This window comes from Dermochelys coriacea, chromosome 9 (assembly GCF_009764565.3).
Source record: "Dermochelys coriacea isolate rDerCor1 chromosome 9, rDerCor1.pri.v4, whole genome shotgun sequence".
Lineage (NCBI taxonomy): Eukaryota > Metazoa > Chordata > Testudines > Dermochelyidae > Dermochelys > Dermochelys coriacea.
Window position 1 is genome coordinate 26,662,094 of NC_050076.1, and position 24,892 is coordinate 26,686,985.

The following is a 24,892-nucleotide window of genomic DNA, read 5'->3' on the forward strand; positions in this document are numbered from 1 at the left end:
TTATAAAGCTCTTTGTAGACAGTGCTTGAGTGTCTTACTTTAATTTAATGAGGTAAAAGAACTGGATTAAGTTAAATTGAATTGAAATAAGTAACTCAAACTGAATTAGAAAAATTATCTACATAAAAAAAAATCACAACTTTAGTTGAAGTGGTGTAAGTTTGTGTGGAGACAAGACCCAACCTCTTAATATATACTTTCCATATAAATCAGTTATACTGTTTGAACAATAAGAAACTGGAAAAAGGATAGTTGATTGATTGTCAAGAACTTTGACCCGAGTTGAAGCTAGGTGTTTTATTGGGCCAAACAGCACTTGGGTGCATAATGTACCTGGAGTGCACTTCAGAAAATGACCTTAAAAACATCATTCATTGTGACAATCTGATTGACTGCTAAAGAATTAAGCCTTTTCTGGGTTACTTCTTATTTAGGGCCTGATCCTGCAGCCTTATTCACTCAAATAGCCCTTCCTTCCCCAGTAGTTCAATAAGTTGCAACAAGACTACTTGTAGGAGTAAAGACGGTAAAAGACCTCTCATAGAAGTAAGGGCTGCAGGATTTTGAACATAATTTTGTTCTTTGTGGAGGACTTTGGCTGTTTAAAATCTGCAGTGACTGCAAGCCATCCAGGAGTATCATACAAAAGGAAATGAGACTCCAGCTCATAGCTTCTGCATTTCCTTTAGCCATCTGCCTGTAGGAGATAATGGAGGGTATGGGGGAAAGAGAGAAGAGGAGAGGAGTAGAGTATATTCTGATCTCAGTACACTACTATAAGACTGGAGTTACTCCATTGACTTAAATGGATTTACTCTAGATATACACCAGTTAGAGAGCAGAACCTGACCCTAGGTCAACCAATATTCAGTTATTTTCATACAAGGAAAGATATAGGATATTATACAGCAGTGGCCACATTCTGCCCTCAGTTTCCCTTGACATCAGTATCAGTTATGCATGTGTGTTCAAAGACAGAATTCTATCTAATAGTGTATTTATAACTCCCCAACCAACTTTTTGCCAGCTGAAGGGGAGATACAGGAGGCAGCAGAAGGCAGTGCCTGTTGCTGACTGCAGCAATCTTAAGAAACTCCCTCTGCTTCCTCTGACAGCCACCAAACGGCTGATCAGCAGGGAGTCAGTTGCAGGAAAGCCTCCTGCCAGAAGGAGGCAATTATTCCCTGTGGGAAAAGTTACTCTTCCGATTATTACATTCTACTATAGAAGCTTTGCTGAAATGTGGGACAAATAAGGTTTTAATGGGGATAAGAAGTTTATGAAAGTGGGGCAAATGAGGATCTACAGTAACTACGTTTAAAAATAAAGTGTACAATCTTAGAATAATAAAGTCATAGGCTAGGATTGTACCTTCTGAGGAAAAGAAAACCTTGTGGCGTTTCCTCCAAATTGATCCATTGAGGGGGAAGGGTTGGTTTCCCATTCTACACAATGGAAGAAGCAGGTAGTCCAACCCCCAAGTTCTTCAGATCCTGGGATCTCCAAGGACATATTCCCAAAGACAGATTTCTCTATACTACCATCTGCATGTATTCTCTGTAGAACTGTGGGAGTAAGAGGAAAGGGATGGTGTGTCCCTCCCCTCCTAACTGTGGCCCCAAGTTAGCCCCTTCTGATCCTCTGTCTGCTCACTACTCCTGTGCAGACCCTTGGTTAGGGGGAGATGGTGCCATGGAAGCAGCCAGACCCTCCTCCTTTCTATGTGAAAAATCCTGGAGAGGATTGATTCCTACTTGTTCCCCAGAAGTTAGATATAGAAAAGGCCCATGGGATCATTTAGTCTGGCAGCACAGATGTGTTCTCCCCCCGGATATATTTGCTAGTTGCTTTGTCCTGTTCATTTTTAAGTGTCCCAGGTAATAAGGCTTCCATCATTCCCCTTGCATAGTTATCTACAACTAGTTGCATGTATATTTCTCTCTCTCTTTCCTCAAGCCCCTGTGGTCCATAGCAGACGCACACTGTAACTTCTCTATTGTTTTTTCATTTCTTATATCCTCACCTACAGAACTTCACCAATGCACGCTTCATTGTCAAATTGCATCTTGCTGACATTGTATACACTTGTGCTGTAAAGCACCACCTCCTCCATCTCGTTCCCTTTCTGTCCCTGCTGTATAAATTGTACATCTATATTAACAATCAGTTATGAAAATCAACCAATCACTCGGTTATGTCAACATGGTTTTAGTCTCCATCATTCAACATAAATTTAGCTCCTCTTGTGTATGTTATGAACTCCTTGCATTTGTGAACTGAAACTTAAGTGCCTTACTCTTCATCTGACGTTTGAGAACACTTATCTTCTGCCTAACTTTGTATATTGGAAGTACGACAGATCATTTACATTAGACAAGAGCTCCCATTTCTCCTCTGCCCCCACTTAGTTTAAAGTTAGCCTAACACACCATCCGTTTTGAATCTAGAAAAAAGGGGACACCAACCTCCAAGTAAAGACCATACAAACACACACACACACACTTCATGAATCCAAAACCCTCCTCTCTCGGCTATCTATACACCCATAGTTTGGTCTATATTACCTGTCACTTTATTGCTTGTTTGGTTTCCAGTTTTACAGGGATTATGGTACAATAATCATTAAATGCTAGGACTCATTGAACATTAACATTGGGATTGCAAAGTTATTCACCTGTTACATCTTCAGGCCTATTTCTCCTAATTTACTTTGAATATTTTAAAAGGATATAAAAACAAAACAAACAGCAAAAACAAATGAAAAGATAAAAGTGTCTTCCCTATCTAATTTCTCTGAAATATTCCAGCAGCACCTTTTATAATAACTCTTCTGCTAAGAGGACAAAACCTAATGAAAACAGCCAAATACTGAATCTAAGTTCTTATTCACAGACATCTCCCTCTGTCTGTAATCAGGATGTTTGTCAAGCTAAAGAAGCAGATTGACATACCTTTGCAAGATATTGCATGTGGGGAACAGTCTCTTAATGTTGGAGCCTCCTAAAAGTAAATTGGATAGAGCATTGTCAGTTTAGTTTGTGTAGTTCTAAAACCAGAAATAATACAGCCCGGTGATATTATCGAAGAATTCCTATCAATCTTATGCCTCTATCTGATATTATTTCAAGTTAAACTAGCCAGCTGGCTTTCCAGGAACTATTTCCAAATTTGTAACAAGACGTAAGTCTCTAAGTGCCAAAACCAAGAGAGGAAACTCTCAGACTAAATGAGCATTGTAATTTTTGTTGAAGAAGTTGTGCCAACCCTTCTATAAGCCACCATTTCAAGGATTTCTGGCTTGCAGAGATGCATTTGAATCAGAATTATGTTTTGATATTCAAGGCCCAGAAACAATGTCTATTAATTTTTTTTTAAAAAAAGTATTTTAAAGTTATGACAGTACAAAAAGTTTAAAAGAAGTTTACTGACTTAGTTCTGGCTTGTGCTTGCATAATCCAATCATTTGCTTGCATTAAAAGTATTTTAGTATAAAGTCTGAGCATGAATTATATTTTTTCAATGTCCTGTAAAGTGCCTAGCATACTTTAGACACTATATATATATAATATTTTTAATCCTCTGAAGTATTATACTTTAAAAATGGCTACTGTGTATGTGCAGTAATTGTTTTTCAAGAATATTTTATAAAGATTCTCAAGTCACATGCAAATATTTAATGGCTATAGGAGTAAATAAATTATTTAATAGTTAAAAACATATATAAATATGCAAGTAAGTGATAGAGCAGAAATGCAATTTAAAATATGCTCCTACAATCCCATGCATATTGTATGTATGGATGTATTGTATGTATGATTTTTGTACTGCCACCTTACAGCGGGGCTATATGAACTTTCAATATGTTCATATTTATAAAATCTTTGAATCCAGTTCTGGTTTTATGCCATTGGCTGAACTGGTGAGGTGCATGGAGGGGCTGCAGAACAGTGGGACACCCCAGTGGAATTCTTGCTGACTCAAACAGAATTCCTCCAGGGGCTAGGAGGGAGTACAGCCGCAGCAGGAGTATGGCTACCATTTTTCAGGATGAAGATTGAGCTTCCTCTCCCACTCGCCTCCAAACACACACCCCAGATTGATCCAGAGGTGGTAGGGGCTGGACCATGGTCCTACCTTCACTTTGCCCCATCCCATTTGGGGAAGCTAGCACCAGTAGCAGCGCTAACAATACCAAGCCTGCACTTCCCAGCTTGATTATCTAAGCACCAGCCACAACCAGAGGGTAAAGCTACTGGTGCCTTCTTCTTCCTGTCTGTCTTACCCCTCCCTCCTTCCCCCCCCCCCTTTTCACCCAAAACATACACTTGACCAGCCACAAACTTATCTTAAGCGTCTGGTATGCAGCTGTCTGTGTCTGATTCTTAAGAAGGCAGCTAAAATTTCCATGATGCATCTAGGCCCTAATCCTTCACCATTTAAAGTCAATAGGAAGTTTAACACTGACTTCAGGGGAAACAGACTCTTAGCCAAGTACAATACTTGTGACAGAGATCTCAGGCAATGGAATAGCCAACAAAGGAAAGGCAGGAAACCTTATTGCTTTAGTTATTTAAAACTAGACTGGACAGAAGATTAGACCATATACTGTTTGAGACAATCCTACACAGAAAAGGGATGGACACAATTTTACTTAAGAGGTTTTGAGCATTACATATTTCTATGATTTCAGGGGAACAAAATTCCTTCCTGAATCTCACTGAAGTTTATTCCTTGAAATAATATATTCTGTTTTCAGAAAATAACCTAAATAGCGTATCAGTGAGCAGAAGATATTTGATGTCACAAAGTGGGAAATTACCACCTAGGAGGGAGTTCTGAAGAAAAGGATCTGGGGGTCATAGTGGATCAGAAATGAAATACGAGTCAACACTGTAATACTGTTGCACAAAAAAAATTCCCAAACTCCGCACACACACACCAAACATCATTCTGGAATCAATTAGCAGGAGTCTGAAAGCAAGACACAAAAGGTAATTCTTCCACTTTACTCAGCACTGATAAGGCCTCAGCTGGAATATTGTGTCCAGTTCTGGGCACCATGCTTTGGGAAAGATGTGGACAAATTAGATAAAGCATAGAGGAGAGCAAAAAAAAAAATGATTAAAGGTCTAGAAAACAACCTATGAGGAAAGGCTGAAAAAAATGGGTTTGTTTAGTCCACAGAAGACAAGACTGAGGGGAACAGGCTCTGGTTCCTTGACTGTGGTGGTAGTGAGCAGAGGGGGCAAGGTAGGAATAAGCTATAAGCCTGAAATGGGACATTTGGTTTTAAAAGTTGGGGGGGTTATTTTTGTTTTTAATATTTTAAAACCAGACACATTTCAGGCTTTTGCAAGACACAAGACAAATGTGGGTGCTCATTAGAGCTCTTGACCTCTATAAGAAGGTTGTGATGCAGTTATTTCCTGTGTGATTAATAGCAAAGCAGTCAACATTTGGGAAAATGTTCACATCTATTTAGAGTTTACTGGAAAAAGAGATCATTTGGATGCCTTCATTCCACATTTTGAAGTATGTGAATCTGTGAAATGATGTTATTAGTAGAGCTGTACAAAACCCAGGGGTTTTCTTTTGCCTTGCAGGGGATCCAAGCAAATTTTTTTTTGGTTTCAGTCTATTTCAGTGCAAAATACAAATTACTGCAGGTTCAGTTCAAACTGAGCACAGGTTCTCTAGAAATTGAGCAGAAGTTTTCTTAAAAGGTGTCTGAACCTTTTGATGAGCCTAATCTGCATCTGTTTTGGTTTTGATTCTGATTGTGAAAAACTGGCGGAGCCCAGTTATGCCAGAAAATTCTGTGTCATTAACTTGAACTCCATCCAAGAGTTTTAAAAGAGCTAGCTGAGGAGTTTGCTGAACTGTTGTGTTGATTTTTGATAAATCTTGAAACACTGGGGAAGTTCCAGAAGACTCGAAATAAGCTAATATTTAAAAAGGGTAAAAGGGATGATATTTTAAAAGGGTAAAAGGGATGACTCAGATAATTATAGGTCTGCCAGTCTGATATTGTCCCGGGAAAGAAAGGAGTTCAAAGAATTAAAGGAGGATAACATAATTAATGCTAATAAAAAAATGTATCAAGTTTGGTTGATAAGATAGTATACTTACACTTTTATAAGGCATTTGACTTACTACACAACATTTTGATTTAAAAAAAACTAGAGCAATATAAAATTAACATAGCACATATTAAATGGTTTGAAAATTGGTTAACTGATAAGTCTAAAAATGTAACTGTAAAAAGGGGAATCATCATTGAGCAGATGTGCTCCACAGGAATTGGTCATGGGCCCTCCACTATTTGGCATGTTTCTCAATGACCTGGAAGAAAAGAAAATCACTTATGAAGCTTGCAGATGAACAGAAAAATTGGGGCAGTAGTAAATAAAGAGGACAGGTCACTGATACAGAGCGGCCTAGATTGCTTAGTAAGCTAGGTACAAGCAAACAATATACATTTTAGTGTGATTATATGTAAATGTATACATCTAGGAACAAAGAATGTAGGCCATACTTACACAAGGGGGGACTCTATCCTGGGGAGCAGTGACTGAAAAAGATTTGGGGGTCAGAGTAGATAGTCAGCCAAACAGGAGCTCCCTGTGTGACACACTGGCCAAAGGATCTAATGCAATTCTTGGATGCATAAACAGGGGAATCTTGAATAAGAATAGAGAGGTTATTTTACCTTGGTATTTGGCACTGGTGCAACCGCTGCTGGAATACAGTGCCCACAATTCAAGAAGGATGTTGATCAATTGGAGAGGTTCAGAGAAGAGCCATGAGAATGATTAAAGAATTAGAAAACATGCCTTATAGTGAGACTCATGGAGCTTAATCTATTTAGCTTAAACAAAGAGAATGTTAAGGGGTGACTTGATTACAGTTTATAAACAAATATTAAATAATGGGCTCTTCAATCTAGCAGAGAAAGTTATAACATCATCCAATAGCTAGAAGTTGAAGCTAGACAAATTCAAACTGGAAATAAACTTATTTAAACAGTTAGGTAATTAACCACTGGAACAATTTACCAAGGGTCATGGTCGATTCTCCATGACAGTTTTTAAATCAAGACTGGATGTTTTTCTAAAAGCTCTGCTCTAGCAATTATTTTGGGGAAGTTCTATGGCCTATGTTATACTGGAAGTCAGACTAGATGATCACAATAGTCCCTTCTGGAATTGCAATGTATGAATTAACATGTCTGTCTTGCAAACCAAAATATTTATATTGGGCCCTATCCTGAAATCCATACTATCCAATAATTACAAGTTTCAAGTACTGAAGTTTCCTACAAATTCTGCCATTCATGGGAGCAAAGTTCCCTGGAAGCAAGGATTCCCTTCCCTTGCCTGTGGATCTCAGAGGAGCCTGAGGTGGCAAGGGAATCCTCATTCACCCTCCAGCTCCTGCATGGCCCAAAAGAGCATAGCAGCTTCATGCTTCCAGAGAGTCCCCTACCCATAACTTAACCTCCCAAAGTGGGGAACTGTGGTACAGAGCAAGAAACAGACAAAAATAATATGGCCACAGGCTGTCTTGATGAGAACTGGCTTCTCCCAAGTTAGTGAAGGAGAAGTCAGAAGAGTCCAGCAGGCTCCCTGACCATCGCCTTCATCTCTGTGGAAACTGAATCCCACAGAGGCTTCCACAGCGTCAGGGGAAGTAGGAAGGGTGGCAAGTTGTCTAGGCAGAATTCCACATTTCTGTGATTGAAAGCCATTATTTCAAACTAGCATATTATAGTCAAAACGAAGTGCTTTGCTAGGGCCTTGTAAAACAATTTTCAGGGGAAAATTTCAGAAAAGGGGATTTGTTCTGATTTCAAACAAAAGGACATTTTAAAGTGTTCAAATTCCAGAATAGAAATTGGAGTTTTGACCAGCTCTAGTTTGGAATAACAACGGAATAATAGCAAATACTGAATCTTCTATCCTCTCCCCCTCCCCCACAACCACCCGATTTTTGTGTTTCATGATCACATTAAGTGGTCCTATATTTTCACAGTTCTTTCCCCATGTCTGTTTAAATACTGAACTTGAATAAGAGTTAAAATAAGAGAACAGAGTCCAGATTATATTATGTTTGACTTTTTTTTTTTTTAAACGGGGGGGGGGGGGAAGAAAGGCTAATTAGAGTCTGACATTTCCAATAATTTATTTATAACAACTTGTTCACTTAACATCATCAGCTGAATCCACCCTGAATTTTTACTTCACTCTTACCTTGAAAATGATCAGTGAAAACCAATCATGCTAAAATGCTACTGTATTGAACACGGTGTGACTTGTTTGCCTCTATAGGAAGTTTATGACTTTGTTGGTATTGATTCTGGGGATGTTTGCTTTGAAACCACTGACGTATTTCAGTTGGTAGTTTGGGAATGGAATTTTTAGGGCCTAACAGTAGGTTCTGTATCATGGACTGAGCGAGGAAAGGGGGCATGGCTAGAATTGGACCAGCTAAAGGAATTCTTATATGTTCCCAGATCCATAAAGGAGCAGGGGGAAGGAAATCAGTAAATCTTCAGAAAGAAGAGTAAAGATGGCTGTTCACTGTATCCACTTAATAAGGAAGCCTGTTAAGCACAGGACACAGCTGCACAGCTCAGCTGAGTGCTTGTTGCTGTTGCTTTCAGAAGGCACCATTGACTTACTGAGCATATTGGTAGGTTGTACTTACTATTGAAGATGACATTCAGCTTGAAGTCTAGCTAGAAGAATTCACATTTCATTTCTATCATACTTTGATGACAGTTCAGCTAATAACTTTATAGAGTTGTCCCAACACTTGATGTTATAAGCAACACTAGGCCAGACTATGTATATGAAATGACATTGTTGTGGCTTCTTTATGGCAAAAACTGTCACTGAATTTATCTTTCTTCTTTTGCTAAGGGTTTTTGAATGATTACGCTCTCACTTCCAGGTGAAATATTAATTCATTAGGACTTTGTGCTCTGTTGGCCTTTAAAACCACAAACATTTTTACATTGGGCAGGTTCATAATTTAGATAACTTACCATCTGTGACACTAGTTCAAAAGAGACTTCCCAGATTCATTATTTAGATAGAGTCCCCTTAGCTAGGATATGAGAAAGTGCAGGATTTTAAAGATATAAGATGAATTATGAATTCAGAGCCCAAATTTGCAACAATTGCTTATCTTGAACAACACTATGGGAGTAATTCAATGCATCTAGTAAGAGCTGTTCAATGGAAGTAGGGGTGACAGACTCGGCTCCTCCATGGCCAAAGCTAATGTACAAAAACCATGCCCAGAGCAATCAAACTCAGGCTACGTCTACATTACGCACCTTACAGTAGCACAGCTGTACCACTGCAGCTGTGCCGCTATAAGGTCTCCCATAGAGCCACTCTATACCAGTGGGAAGTGCTCTCCTGACAATATAATTAACTCCTCCCCCCTCCATCCCAACATGCTGGCAGGAAAGTGTCTACCACCACCGTAGTGCTGTCCACACCGGTACTTTTGTTAGTGAAACTTTTGTCAGTCAGGGGAATGTTTTTTTGCAGACCCCTGACCAAAAAAAGTTTCACCAACAGAAGTGCTAGGGTAGACAAAGCCTCAGTGGAGGAACTTGACAATCTTTTGCCAAATTTCACCTACTCAGCAGAACTTCAGCAGGATTTTAGGGGGATCTGTCATTTTATTTTTGGCTATACTTTGCCCTGTTTTCTATATTAATAGCAGAAATTATAGCAAGACAGATAAAAGATTTTTGTGATCTTTCTTAGAAGCCATTATTAGCAAAGATATGGAGATTTACTGCTGCTCGGCTAGATTTTGATAGAAAGCACAAAATCCCACAAGCCACACCATAGAACCCCAAACACTTTGTACATTGTCCACATGCAGATCACTTTAACCAAATTTTTGATGATGATGCAAGTCTTAATTTTGATTAGACAAATGACAATCTATTGGATAGTCACATGCTCTGTTATTGGTGTATCACATAGCCACAAGAGATAAACTGGTTCTGTTCCTTTGCCTGATACATTAGTCCCCTTAGCTGGAAGTGCTGAAAAGACTGTGACCAGAACTTGTCAAAGGAACAGGCAATACTGCTCTAAAACAATCCCGGGGGGTTTTAGGTCCACATAACCATAAAAAAGTGTTACAACAAATATACTCATTACAAAAGATTACTCTTCACTAACCCAAAGCAAAGCTGTGCCATCTAGCAAAGTTGAGAGTTGCACATTAGAACAGAATCTCCAAGTTCTTAGTGTTGCCCCTGTGGCCTGACTGGCTGGCCAATATTCAGGGTTGTTTGTTAGGGGGAGAAACTGATGAGTCAAGTATTTATTTGGTGCAATCCTGTTTGTTTATAAAGAACGTATACCAAGTCCTATTTTCCTTAATGCAGCAGAAACAATGGGAACCAGTTTACTTGTTTAGAAAACCCAGTCTGCCTTTCCCATGTGTACTGTACTTAAAATAATCTCAGTCTCACTCTCCTCACTGCTTCTCTGTCTTTCTCTCACTCACACACCTGCGACCAGTCAACCCCTCTCTCTATGTTTGCAATCAGTCCCAGTGAAATCCTTTGTCCACGTGGCTTAGCTTCTCATCAGCCTTGCTATGGGGCTCACTGCCTTGAGTGATGGCTTCCTATTGTTTTAGCTATCACTATACAAAAAGGCATTTAATAGCTCCTTCCATGTAACCTCAATGTAACCCCAAGGTAGTCAGGCACCTGTCAACTTTAGCCAGGTCTGTGATTGATCTGTAGATCAAAAACACACTTGATAGCGACCATTAACCCCTTCCACCATAATAGTAACTCCGTTCAAGAACAGGAGAAGGTGTCCGCATTTGTCCACTCAGCCAGCTCTCTGTCCAGTCAATGAAGGAGGTAAGATAAAAGAAAAGACAGAGGGGACAAGGCACTTCATAGAGTTCTTGACATATGGAATGTTTAAGGATATCTTTGATTTTACTCATAAAATGGCAGCACCAAGTATGGAAAGGACTGAGACATCTGCAACAGAAACTGAAAGATATTGACCTTAATATGAAGTTAAATTAATAAAAGAAGAGACACCTAGAAAAATATTTTAAGAATATTTCCATGATGTTTTCATGTGGTTAACTGAGTGGATTCCGATACCAGGAATGTTGCATGTATTGTTTTATTCTGATAGATTGGGGAAGATGAGCTTTATATTTACCTTCCAGGGTTCCAATACATTTGCACATGGCATGATACACTAATCAAAAAGACTACGAATGATCACATTTCTGAAATAGTCAGTCAGTCTTTGAGTTCAGGCAATTAAAGAGGAAGACTGCTATGAAGCAGCTATAGTTTTTATTCATTGTAGCAATACATTCATGGTGAACATTCTTATTTTAAAGGCTTCTCTTCATAAACAACAACAAATGTTATTAGCAAACTTGTGCTCCAATGCCTGATGCAAAGAAGCGCTAGGGAAAGTCAGTGATAATGCACATTGCTCTGTCACATTTCCAGTTTGGGAAGGTCAGTGTCGTTAATTGAGTTTGAACATATCAGTGATGTTCAAGTCTGTATTGACTGTTTTTAACAATTCTGTGTCAGTTTCACATCAAATAAAGATTAAAAAACTGGAAAAATGGGCTGGAATAGTAGGGTGGCAAAATATCCTGATGACATGGAGGCTAATCGAAGGTTGTGAGGGATTCCAGAAGGACCTAGGACCACATAATTGGTCAGTACAATAGCAGCTGTCGTTTCTTTGTTAGTTTTCCTTCTCTCCTGCTTTCTTTCCAGACACTGTCTCTAACTTCCATTAATTTTTAAAAAGTGAGATAATATCCATAACCATTATCATAGCTATAGAGCTTTTTTCATAGTAATCTGCATCTTCCCATATTGCCTTCCTCGCCCATTTTAAAGACATCTCTTGCTCTGTTATGTTATTTGAAAACTGTGCATGCTGAAGCCAAAGGTCTATCAATCATTTTTAATGGTCTGCAAAGCACTGTACACACTGGTATCACCATATAAGAATATGAATTCACTGAATAAAAATATACATCAAAAGGTGTTACATACCAGAGAACTAACCCTGCATTCCTTGAGCACCCAAATGCTCCCTCAGATCTCCGATTTATATTGTGGTAATACCTGGAGGCCCCAGTCAGAGATTGTGGTTCCTTTGTGCTGAGCATTGCACATGTGTGCACCCAGGCACATGCACAAAATGAAGATACAGTTCTTGCCCCAAAGAGCTTATAGCCTAACCAATAACAGTTTGAAATGCTCACAGAACACAGGACCAGGCTATGAGCGACATAATTTAAGTTACAGGTACACAGCGAGCATTGACTTGTTTGTAACCTCTCAGGAAAGAGGACATTGTGGACAGCTTCATCTTTCATAGAGGAGATAGAAATATAGATAAGTGCTGAAGGAAACCTTTCTCCAAGGGGCTGCAAATAAGGTGGAATGAGCTTAGGTTGACCAGATAGCAAGTGTCAAAAATTGGGACAGGAGGTGAGGGGTAATAGGTGCTTATGAGAGAAAAAGACCCTAAAATCAGGACTGTCCCTATAAAATCAGGACATCTGGTCACCCTAAATGAGCTTAAGCCATATTCCTAACTTTACGAAATCACTGGCACTTGGTACTGATTTGCATAGCCTCACTCTCAGTGAATGTCAATCATGATGTATAGAGAGGAATTAGAACTCATCTGGATCATCACAGGCTCTGGCATGTATTGAGCACAAAGTCCACAATTTCTGCCACAGACTTGAGGGGATTGCAGTCAGCTGCAGTACCTATTGGCAGAAGAGTTTTCTGTTTACGTCTCCTTACTTGTGCTTAAAAAGTATATCGAAGACAACAAAGCGTATTCCCACAGCCACTGGCTTTGTGATCATACTTGATGGTGCTGGGCAGGAGTCAGTCCCTATATTTCATCAGTCTTATGCAGGGAAATGCTGACTATGACACCTGTCCGTAGCAGCTGTCAGTGGCAGAAGTAAGTTATATTTCTGTACCTGAGAGGATGCAAATAAAGTAAATGGAATTTGAGTTCTTATCCATCACCTCTGGATGTCTTTGGCATTTGGAGATTTTATTGCCTAGAATGAGGCTCTGCACTGAGACTGAGGGGAAGGAAAAATACAAACAGCCACTATGATCCTGTTGATGTGATTTTTGTGCTGCTTTTGCTTTCATGGATATTTAGCACAGTGGCAGTCACGTTAGATTTGCTGAAGAACCCTTCTATACCAGTGTTTACAATTTGTTTGCAGTGTTATTGTAGCATGTTGGTCCCAGGATACAAGTGGTGGGGTAACATCTTCTATTGGACCAATTTCTGTTGGTCAAAAAGATATATCTGAAGACTTTGTGGAGCTCGAAAGCATGTATCTTTTTGACCAACAGAAATTGGTCCAATAAAGGATGTTGCCCAAGCCACCATGTCTCAGTTTTTACAATCACTGATTAGAGAAAGGAAGTGTGGTCCAGTGATCAGAGTTCTAGCCGGCTATGGGAGATCCAGGTTCAATTTGCTACTCTGCCACAGACTTCTTGTGTGACTTTTGGCAAATCACTTAGTCTCTGTGCTTCAAGAAAAGGAGTACCTGTGGCACCTTAGAGACTAACAAATTTATTTGAGCATAAGCTTTTGTGAGCTACAGCTCACTTCATCGGATGCAGTGGAAAATCCAGTAGGGAGATTTTATATACAGACAGAGAACATGAAACAATGGGTGTTACTGTACACACTGTAATGAGACTGATCACTTAAGATGAGCTATTACCAGCAGGAGAGAAAAAAAACAAACCTTTTGTAGTGATAATAAAGGTGGGCCATTTCCAGCAGTTGACAAGAACGTGTGAGGAACAGTAGGGGGGAAAAATAAACATGCGGAAATAGTTTTACTTTGTGTAATGACACATCCACTCCCAGTCTTTATTCAAGCCTAATTTAACAGTGTCCAGTTTGCAAATTAATTCCAATTCAGCAGTCTCTCGTTGAAGTCGGTTTTTGAAGGTTTTTTTTGTTGTAATATTGCAACTTTTAGGTCTGTAATCGAGTGACCAGAGAGATTGAAGTGTTCTCCATCTGGTTTTTGAATGTAATAATTCTTGACATCTGATTTGTGTCCATTTATTCTTTTACATAGAGACTGTCCAGTTTGACCAATACACATGGCAGAGGGGCGTTGCTGGCACATGATGGCATATATCACATTGGTAGATGTGCAGGTGAACGAGCCTCTGATAGTGTGGCTGATGTGATTAGGCCCTATGATGGTGTCCCCTGAATAGATATGTGGACAGAGTTGGCAACGGGCTTTGTTGCAAGGATAGGTTCCTGGGTTAGTGTTTTTGCTGTGTGGTGTGTGGTTGCTGGTGAGTATTTGCTTCAGGTTGGGGGGCTGTCTCCCAAGATCTGTGAGAGTGATGGGTCATCTTTCAGGATAGGTTGTAGATCCTTGATGATGCGCTGGAGAGGTTTTAGTTGGGGGCTGAAGGTGATGGCTAGTGGCGTTCTGTTATTTTCTTTGTTGGACCTGTCCTGTAATAGGTAACTTCTGGGTACTCTTCTGGCTCTGTCAATCTGTTTCTTCACTTCAGCAGGTGGGTATTGTAGTTGTAAGTACGCTTGATAGAAATCTTGTAGGTATTTGAGCGTAAGCTTTCGTGAGCTACAGCTCACTTCATCAGATGCATGCAGGGATTTGAGCATAAGCTTTCATGAGCTACAGCTCACCTCGTCGGATGCATGCAGTGCCCCATCTATAAAATGGGGATCATACCACTGCCCTGCTTCACAGCATGTTGAGAGGATAAATACAAGCACTCTGATACTGTGGTGGGGAGCTGAGAATCAAAGATAGGTAGATACACCATAATGGGGTTGGGTGGGGTAGAGATACCCAGCCAAAAATACCTCACTCCAAAGCAGGAAAATAACATCCTTTGAAAGGGTGCGGCCACTGTGTTAGCAGGACTGTACTGGGTGGTGCACAAGTTGAGTCAGTCCTTTGGGGCTTGGCTGCATTACAGAATTCATTGGTTTTGAAGTACAATTGCGAACAATCAAGGTAGCGAACAGAGTTGACCATTGCTCAATAGTAGGCATAGACCAGGACAAAGCATGTTTGGTATTATGTCTAATAATGAAGATTGAACCCTAGTCCCATGATCACCTACTGCATTTAAACATGATCATATTTTGCAATGGAGGCAAGCCCTTCATGAGGTTTTGTTCATGTCAGGCCTTTGTTGACCTGACAACCCCCCATGGCTTTGTACACCCTGAGGGCAAAGACAAAGAGACCCTTCACATGCAGGGTGGAAGTTCCTTTCACCTCTCTCCACACAGGCCTACCTTACTCAAGTCCTTAGTTTTCAGACACAATCCATCTCTCAATATAAGGTGAATTCCTGAACACATCTCACTTATTAAGCAAGATTTACTGGGAACCTGTAACGAAGCATTCTTATTCACCTAGCACAGCAGTTCTCAAACTGTGGGTCAGGACCCCAAAATGGGGCTTGATCCTGTTTTAATAGGGTTGCCAGGGCTGGCATTACGCTTGCTGGGGCCAGAGGCTGAAGCCCAAGACCAAGCCCTAGCGTTCAGGGCCGAAGCCTGAGCCCCATTGCCCAGGGCCAAAGCCTGAGGACTTCATCCCTTAGTGGTGGGGCTCAGGTCACAGGCCCCCCACCTGGAGCTGAAGCCCTTGGACTTTGCCCCCCCCCCCCCCGAACAGCAGAGCTCATGTTTTGCCCCCCCCCCCCCCTCAATCCAGGACAGCTCAGGCTTCAGTCCCCACCTCCTGGGGTTGTGTAGTAATTTTTGTTGTCAGAAGGGGGTTGTGGTGCAGTGAAGTTTGAGAACTCCTGGCCTAGTATATACAAAGAAAAGCACTGAAGTTTTCTTCCAATAAATTTCAATAAAATGAGTTCAGCAGTCCCTAAAGCCACATTCTCATAATCAGAAAAAAAAACAAACATGCCATTAGAAGTGTACATTCTTCAAATTTCTCTCTACAAGCCAGCTTACTGCCAGTGACCTAAAGCCTTCCAAAAGCAGCTTGTTCAAAAAGCACATAGCGACTATCTCCTGGAATCCAGCCTTTTCTGATGATTAAGAAAAGAGGCAAAACTTCACTGGGCTGATAAAACAGAGACATTTGTAGAATCTGGAACAGTCCAGCTATCCACAGCTTTCCTATATTTTGCCTCAGAAACATAATACTGCAAATTGCAAACGGTAATGCTTCCCTTTCCTGTTCAAAATGGAGAAAGCAACTATTCCCAAGCATAAATCCCAATCGCAGTTACATTAAAATACTAGGCATCTCTAAACACTCTGACCCAAATCCTACCTCAGATGCTGAGGATGAGCAGCCTGACTTAGTGCTGGGGGCATATGGGCAGGTGAGGAAACCTTTCTCTTCCAGAAGTTTGGAGCTGCTCCACAACAGGTAATACTGCAATTCCTGCTCCAGTGAGCAGAAAATCCATGTATTAGCATTTTAAATAGCCTTGCTCCTCAGACTTAAAGATTTGCAGTGTTCTTAAGGGCGGTTGTGTCTAGGTGTGACAGTTAAGTTGATCATAACCCTTGGTTGTATAGGTGGAGGTGTAACAGCATTTGTTGCCCCAGTTCAAAGTCTTCTTTTTTCCCTTGTGTCTGACTGACAGAGACCTAGTAATTACACTAGTTTTAGTAATGACACAAGTACCCCTCCATAACTCTTTGTTATCGGAAACAATGTGATTATTATATATTTTGGCTCAGATAGTAATTATAGTCCAGTTTTAAAAGGAAAAGTTGTTCACACATGACTTCTTTTGTTGTATCAGTGTATTCCCAGCAGAGGATGATATACTCTTCCTATAGTTATCCAAGTTAGTGAGAACCATCTCCTTAATGCTGTATGCACTTTTTGTGTAGCATGGTCAGCCACCACACAAGCATACACTCTCATTGCCAGGGGTGGTTCTATAGCAGCCTGACTCAGTTTCCTTTTTCTCACAAGGTTCCTCATTAACTCACCATAACAGTCCCTTCCCAGCCAAATAAAGTGACCCAGCTATCTAACAAGCAGTCAAGCCATGGCTTATGATGCAAGAGATAGCATTATTAAATCAGGAGTTTGGGAATATAAATGGGAGTCTCCCTGATGGAGCCACCCTCACTCCCTACAGAACTCACCTGCAGCTACTTCCTCAAGCCAGCTAGAACTTTCCAGGCCTCTATCCTGCCTAGGCCTCCTCAGTGAAGCGTTACCAACTCCCACTTCAACCCCTTTCCTTTTCTCCATTATCTCCCCCTGGCCTCGCCTGAGCTAATCACATGCCTTCATTATCGCCCACCAGGGGAGGTGAGCTAAACTTGTCACAGGTAGGTTAAGGCCCCATTTCCCCTTAAAGGACCCAGCCACTCCATAACAGTGTACACAACAAGGTTGGTCCTGCTTGCGTATGCTCGAAGTGAGCTGGGGACAGCTAGCCCTGCCATTGCTGTTGGCCCCAGATGGGGGATGTGTAAGTGAACCTGGTGCCTCTGCCTTTCATGTGGCTGAGGCATAGATGGGGGGAAATGGCCACACTTTGCAAAGGTGTAGCAAGTTTCAATATCCAAGATACTCTCCACAGTGCCCAGAAAGCATTAAGCCTTACATATGCACTCATATAACGTGGTATTGGGGGCAATTCAGGAATGTAGACTAATATTCTTAACCTGACCTGTAGTGAATTCCCTCAAAAAGCAAAGATATAAAGGATGAACTCTCTTCACAGAGAAGGGCTCTATGTGCCAACAGAATTCCGTTTTTTACTGGGGCTGAGGATGAAATAGTTCCAGCACAGGCAGCTGGTAAGAGACTTCATTTGCAGGGTTCTCAGGGCAAGAGGCAGCAGGACAAATCTTTGTTTGTATAAATCAGCATAGTGCCATTGAGTTCAGCAGAGCTAGGCCAATTACACCAGCTGAGGATCTGGTCAAAGGTTCACCATCCTGTTCTATTCTGATAAGTGACTGAATAAAAATAGTTCTGTCTCATCTGACTCAGCACATCTGCTCTGGGTGTGTATTGAGAGTTCTAGCTGCTCATATAGTGAGAAATGGTTTTCCTGTGTGTTACTCCTGTTAGCCCTGCTGAGCCAACACAGCTGAACTCGTTTCTCATGCCTTCCTATGCAAAGTTGCGTACTCAGTTCCAATCACTTACACTGGAGCAACCCCACTGAAGGAAATGGGTTTGCACAGGTGTAAATAAGGGGCTAATTTGGCCTGTAGAACCTTTATTAGTGGGAATGAGCCAAATACTCTCAGATTGTAGGCTGAGTTTACAGGGCTAGTAGGGAGAAAAATAAATTATTCAAAAACAATGTAATGTGAGGAGATAAACACAAAAAGCCATGCCTTATGTAGTAACTACTGCATTCCCTCACAAGGCAGTCTCTCTCTTTAGTAAATTCTCCCTACAGCACATCCTGGTTCTCTCTGGTGGGTGTGAAGGAACAGAAACTCTATAACCACTCCACAAATAGAATATATTTAATCTGGAATCTGAGAGATGGTAATGATGGAGTCCCATAACACCATTTTTACAGTCACTTTTAAGAAAAGAAGAACACTTTAAGGTGGAAGTTGTGCTAGAGTAGTCTTTCCAAATAGTAGGTCCCAATCCCCCAGTGAGTCATGGAAAGGTTCTAATCCAGGGCTGGATTAACCCATTAGTGAGATGGCCCAGGCAAAAATATACTTATTCCAGGTCAGTGCAGTGGAAAGGCCCTGGGGAGGTTGGAAAATACGCCTACCCCGCACTCACCCTACAGCTGCAGCTCCTATCCCACAGGGCTGGTCCCAGCTTCCTGCTGTGCCCATTGTGACCTGGAACACCAATTTGTAGCACCTCCGTTTGGCTCAGCCACCCCTGCATTGTAGCTGGGCCAAATCTGAATGATGCTCAGGGTTGCAGTGCCAGGGCAGATGATGCACATATGTAGTGGTGAGTCACCTTAGCAAAAAGTTTGGGAACCTGTTTTCAAGCTTTTTTTGTTTGTTTGTTTTTTAATTTTATAACAAACATAGAGTGTTTTATTTAGCTATAAATTGTGGGCTTGAAACTCCTCCACCTTGTCAAAGTGGACTAAAAATACCATTTTCACTTGCTTTATACTACTTTGCACAGATGTATGTGATAATACAAAGGGCAAGGCAATGGAGAATCAGATCTTATGTCCATAATGCCTTCTTAATCAACATTTTTGATTCACTGTCTTAGAGCAGTATTCATACACATCCCCTTCTTTGATGTCTAGAACTGATGGATTTAGAATTAGTGGGGCCTTGGGTGCAGCTTCATTTTCGGCCCCCCTCAGGACCCAGCAAAGAAAAGAATATTCCTGTTTAACTCCCACCCCAGTTTTTCATTCTTTTTTTCCTTCACCCTCCTCCTATATTATAAGTAAATGAAAATAAAGTGAGGTACCTTGATTGGGGCAGGGTCTGGGAGGAAGTTTGGGTGTCGGGTACAGGCTCAGGGCTGGGGCAGAGGGTTGGGGCGTGGGAGGGGGCGGGGGGCGCTTACCTCGGGTGGCACAGCTTCCAAAGCAACCGGCAGACATACCCCTCCAGCAGCAGCTCCGAGGTGGGCAGAGGATAGGGGGTCTCCATTCACCACTGCCCGCAGGCACCGCCCCTACAACTCCCACTGGCTGCTAATGGGAGTTGTGAAGCCAGTGCTTGGGGCGGGGACAGCACATGAAGTGGCATGGAGAGAGCCGCCTTAGCCCTGCAGCTGGCACATCTCGGCATGCCCCTCGTTGGGTAGTGGATCTCCATGTGCTGCCCAATGTGGGGGCAGCGCACGGACCTGCCTCCCATTCCAGCCAGGGGCACACAGAGATGTGCCAGCAGCCAGCCGCCTCTGGGAGCAGCGTGGGGCCACTGGCCATGGCATGCAGGCAGCTTGCCTGCCTAAGCCCTGCTGTACCACCTTCTGGGACTTGGGGGCAGATTGTCAGATATTTGTCCTGCATTTTGGGGTCCCTCCTGTCATTGGGGACACCATCCCACCGCACAATTTGTTTCATGGTAAATCCGCTCCTGCTAGAACTGTATCTTACAAGATTGCATCCAAATATTTTTACATTTAAGTCTGCAACTGACAAATTGCAACGTGTAGGGAAAGCAGCAGCCTTGTGCATTAGCTTGTAGTTTGAAATCTGACAGACTCCCAGTAGCACATGATCTGCTGGAAAAGAAATGGTTCCAGTTCTGATAAGTGTTTATTGTATAAAATTAAACCGCATTACAGGGAGTATGGCTGTTGCTGACATCCCTTCAAGTCATAGAAGTGACATCAAAGGTAGCAAACATAGCTGGTAGTAGGCAAAGGCATTTGTGAAATGATGTACTTTATGCATGGAGTGTTAGTTTGAAAGACTTCATAACAAGCATATCTGTATTATAATTCACTTCACCAGCATGAAACATGTTAGCATCTTTATAGGTTTGTACTCCACAAAAACAAATGTCACTTTCAAAATACCTGCTTTGAAAACACTTTGAGTAAAACTGGCTGGTTGGCAAGCCCATCTACATCACAACAAATATCCAGTGTTATGTAAAAAACCATGTTCACAGCAAGACTGGCCATTTCATTATCTTGTAAAGTAGAGAATACTTTGGATGGTGATTAGCTGGATATGCCATTCTGGGTCATGCCATATTCACATTTATACCCCATAAGAGTCACCATGGGGATTGGATGAACCAATGAGATTCAAGTAACAATCCATTCAATCCTGCCCTCCCTCAATAGCCAAACCCAGATCACATTGTGAAGTGTGAAGTGTGATTAATCTATTTCCCAGCATTATATTCCGATGGCAAGATCTGGCCCACTTCAGCAATACACTGGGGCTTCCTTATTAGTGGTGCCCCATTGAGCACATTGCTCCAGGAAAGCCCCAAATCTGCATGATCTAACCTTTCGAGATGCTCTGTACATCTTAGAGCTTCACATCAAGGGGTGCCTCAAAGCACAAAATTGAAGAGGAGAAGCAATGGCAGCCTAGGTTTGCTGCTATCAAAGGTTAGGCAGTGGCACTTCCCACCTGAGGAGCACTGCAAGGAGTAGACTGAAGAACAGCTTCTCTGCCAGTGGGGAAAAGGGTTTGATCCTTCTCCTAAAGAAGATTGCTTCTTTGGGGGAAAGGTGCACTAAGCAATGATGTACTGGGATGGGCTCTTGTGAGCTCCTGGTTAAAATTCTACCTCCTAACTACTGGGAGGCTTAGAATAATTTCCCTGCCACTGACACAGTTACTTTCCTCCAAGGATCATCCTTACCTATGGCTTATAAGTACACTTATATCCCATTTGAAGGATTCAGAGAAGCAGCTTACACAGGGACAGAAACTAGAACTGCAACTGAGACTACCTGCCTTATCTGTGCTGAAGGAAGAGACTGTCTGGGAGGGCTGGACCAGAAACCGGATTAGAATTCCTGGGTGACCAACTGCAGGCTGAGAAGAGCCTGCAAGTGGCTGGCCCACATGACCAAGGAGAGAAAGGTGGCTGCAGAGAGACAAGGTTGGAGGAGAAGCAGCCAGCCTAAGAGTTGCTCACTGCAGTAGAAGGCTCTTTTGATACTCCTTGTCAGAAGACCTGAGCCCCCAACTCCACTTCAGAGACCAAGTCCAAGATTCTTCTGCACCAGTGAAAGCTAGCTGAATTTCCCCTGCACCAGGAGCTAAGAACCTGAGGCCCACTGGTTTGACGGTGGATGACAAAGCCTCTGAGGAGGGAAAAATAAGAGACTCCACCAGGAGTGCCCCAGGAGAGGATTATAGAAAGTCAATTAATCTTCTCCATCCCCCATCATCAAATCAATTCACCAGCCCTCACACTTATCAAATTAACCTGCTCCCAACAATTTAATTAACCCTTCCCTCCATCCAGTCATCAAATCTAATAACCTGCCTCTCCCCCCACACCATCAAATCTGCTCACCTCCTATTATATCATCTAATATCCCACTTCCTCAGTTCAATTCACCCCCTCAGTCCCACTAGCATTTATTAGCAGGCAGCTGCTGTTCCACATCCCCCAGTTAGCTTCCTCTCTCCAGCCAGAGGCTGGGAACCCTGCTGAATGTATCTTCACCCCCAGACCCTGTTCCTTTCCTTCCAGCCCAGGTTAGAGTGTAGCACTGTTGGGTAGTGGGAGTGTTGTCTGAATTCCCTGCACTCCTGCAGACTGCACCAGGAACTGCAAATCAGAGCTTCTGCCCCCAGTGTGGAAATCAGTGGCAGGCCCTAGCTGAGGCAGGGTGCCTCAGGGTGCAGCAGTGGCTATTTGGGGTCTGGTTGATTAGGCTACTCCTCCTCTGCCCAAGGCCAGGGTGACCAGATAGCAACTGTGATAAAACAGGACAGGGGATGAGAGGTAATAGGTGCCTATATAAGAAAAAGTCCCAAAAACCAGGACTGCCCCTATGAAAACGGGACATCTGGTCACCCTACTCAAGGCAGACTGAGATGCGAGAGACTAGCTGGGGGCAAAGCTGCCCTTCCTTCGCAACTTTTTGCTGTGACCTGGCAAATGAAACCACAGTTGCATTTGAATGTATGTGTTACCAGGCTCACCTCTTATGGTTGCTTACATCATATGACTGACCTGGGGCAGCCATGCACAGCTAGTGGGAGCGGTCTGATGATGTAGTACTTCTATGTCATGTTTCATTGTGTTATTACTTTGTATCCAGCCAAGAGAGTTGTGCAAGTAGAAATCTGTCAGAAATGGTCTTAGTCTGTCCTACTGGCAGAGAAAACATTTTTTTGTCTCTTGCTCACATCCCTGACATTTGCTGTTGATAAAAAGTAGTTGCCATTTTGTTAAATCACCTATGAGTCTTAGTAATTACTTCTCCAAACACCACACAGCTGACAAACCAATCAACATACTTGCTTCCCACATAGTCTCATTCAGTCAGTCTCCTTTATCTCATTTATTCCAGGAGCATCAGTAATATTAAATATTAAACATAGCCTTACCTTTCATGTTATGAGTAATGTTTCTGTAGTTCTGACATTTAATACAATGCTATGTCATTTCTTCCTTTAAACAGGTGTCATTTACCATGCTCTATGTTATGCTTAAAGGAAAAGAAAGTAGCGCATCTAACTCCTTTGTTTTGGGGAAACTCTGAAATCCAGTGTTTTCTCTTACTGCTCAGATCCTGGCGCATCACACAATGCACTTTAGAAGGTCATATGAATTCTTTGGGTTGGTCCTGGAGCCCGTATTTAGGTTTAGCAAGGGAAAATCCCATTGAAGTCAATGGTGGTTTATCTAAAAATGACAGAGCAAAGACTTCAGGATCTGGCCCCTCATTAAGTCTTATGAAGATGATTTTTAAAAACCTAACACACTAATGAGAATAAGACTTAATTCTCCTCACACAGGTTTTATGCTATATACTTTCCGTAGTGGAATTGCTCCTGATTCTCACCAGGGTAAGAGAGAAGAGAACCTGGCCTGATGCTTCTAACTAGCTGAAATTGTATTGTATTCTGTTCCTCCTCTAACCCCAACCTTTGTAAACCAGCAAAAGTAAATCAGGAATTTCAAAATCCTAAATACATTTGATAGCTAATTCTTGGCACCACCAAGAGGGTAACCTCAAAGCTATTGACTTTAATGGAAGTAATATTGAGCCCATTTAAAAAGCCATGGATATACTGCATAAAATACTGGATTTATTAAATTCTCAGCCTAGCTAGTTTAATTTATACAGGACTGATTTCCTGAAGATGCTGTTGTCAAATACCTCACATTACATTTGTTTTTTGATATTTTATTATTGCTTATTGGATAAACTTCTCCAGCTTCTTTGACATAGGCTGGGAAGAAGGAGCCAGGATAGAGTGTGGAGGAACCAACCCAGATGAAAGCGCATAAAACTGACCTACCTCCCAGGTTTAGGATCATGATGCGGGTATGTAATTTCCAATATGTCATTTGAAGTAGAAAAATGAGTTTCAACAACAATTCATAGATACTAAGGTCAGAAGGGACCACTCTGATCATCTAGTCCGACCTCCTGCACAGCGCAGGCCACAGAATCTCACCCACCCACTCCTATGAAAAACCTCACCCATGTCTGAGCTATTGAAGTCCTCAAATCATGGTTCAAAACTTTGAGGGAGCAGAGAAGCCTCCCTCCAGTCAACCATGCCCCATGCTACAAAAGAAGGCAAAAAAACCTCCAGGGCCTCTCCAATCTGCCCTGGAGGAAAACTCCCTCCCGACCCCAAACATGGCAATCAGCCAAACCCTGAGCACATGGGCAAGATTCACCAGCCAGATACCCAGGAAAGAGTTTTCTATAGTAAATCAGATCCCATCCATCCAATATCCCATCTCAGGGGATTTGGCCTATTTACTCTGAATATTTAAAGATCAATTACTTACCAAAATCCCATTATCCCATCATACCATCTCCTCCATAAACTTATCGAGTAGAATCTTAAAACCAGATAGATCTTTTGCCCCCACTGCTTCCCTTGGAAGGTTATTCCAAAACTTCACTCCTCTGATGGTTAAAAACCTTCGTCTGATTTCAAGTCTAAACTTCCTGGTGGCCAGTTTATACCCATTTGTTCTTGTGTCGACATTGGTGCTGAGCTTAAATAATTCCTCTCCCTCTCCTATATTTATCCCTCTGATATATTTATAGAGAGCAATCATATCTCCCCTCAACCTTCTTTTAGTTAAGCTAAACAAGCCCAGCTCCTTAAGTCTCCTTTCATAAGACAAGTTTTCCATTCCTCGGATCATCCTAGTAGCCCTTCTCTGTACCTGCTGCA

General features: G+C 41.8%; 1 long non-coding RNA gene across 1 annotated transcript; it reads right to left on the reverse strand.

Moving 5' to 3' along the window:
- Positions 1-81: 81 nt before the first annotated feature.
- LOC122455807 lies at positions 82-17,368 on the reverse strand. Its single transcript, XR_006274285.1, has 4 exons — positions 17,223-17,368; positions 2,952-3,000; positions 1,372-1,565; positions 82-697 (listed from the first exon to the last, which is right to left on the reverse strand). It is a non-coding gene; the product is annotated as an uncharacterized LOC122455807 (long non-coding RNA).
- Between the last annotated feature and the right edge of the window lie 7,524 nt (positions 17,369-24,892).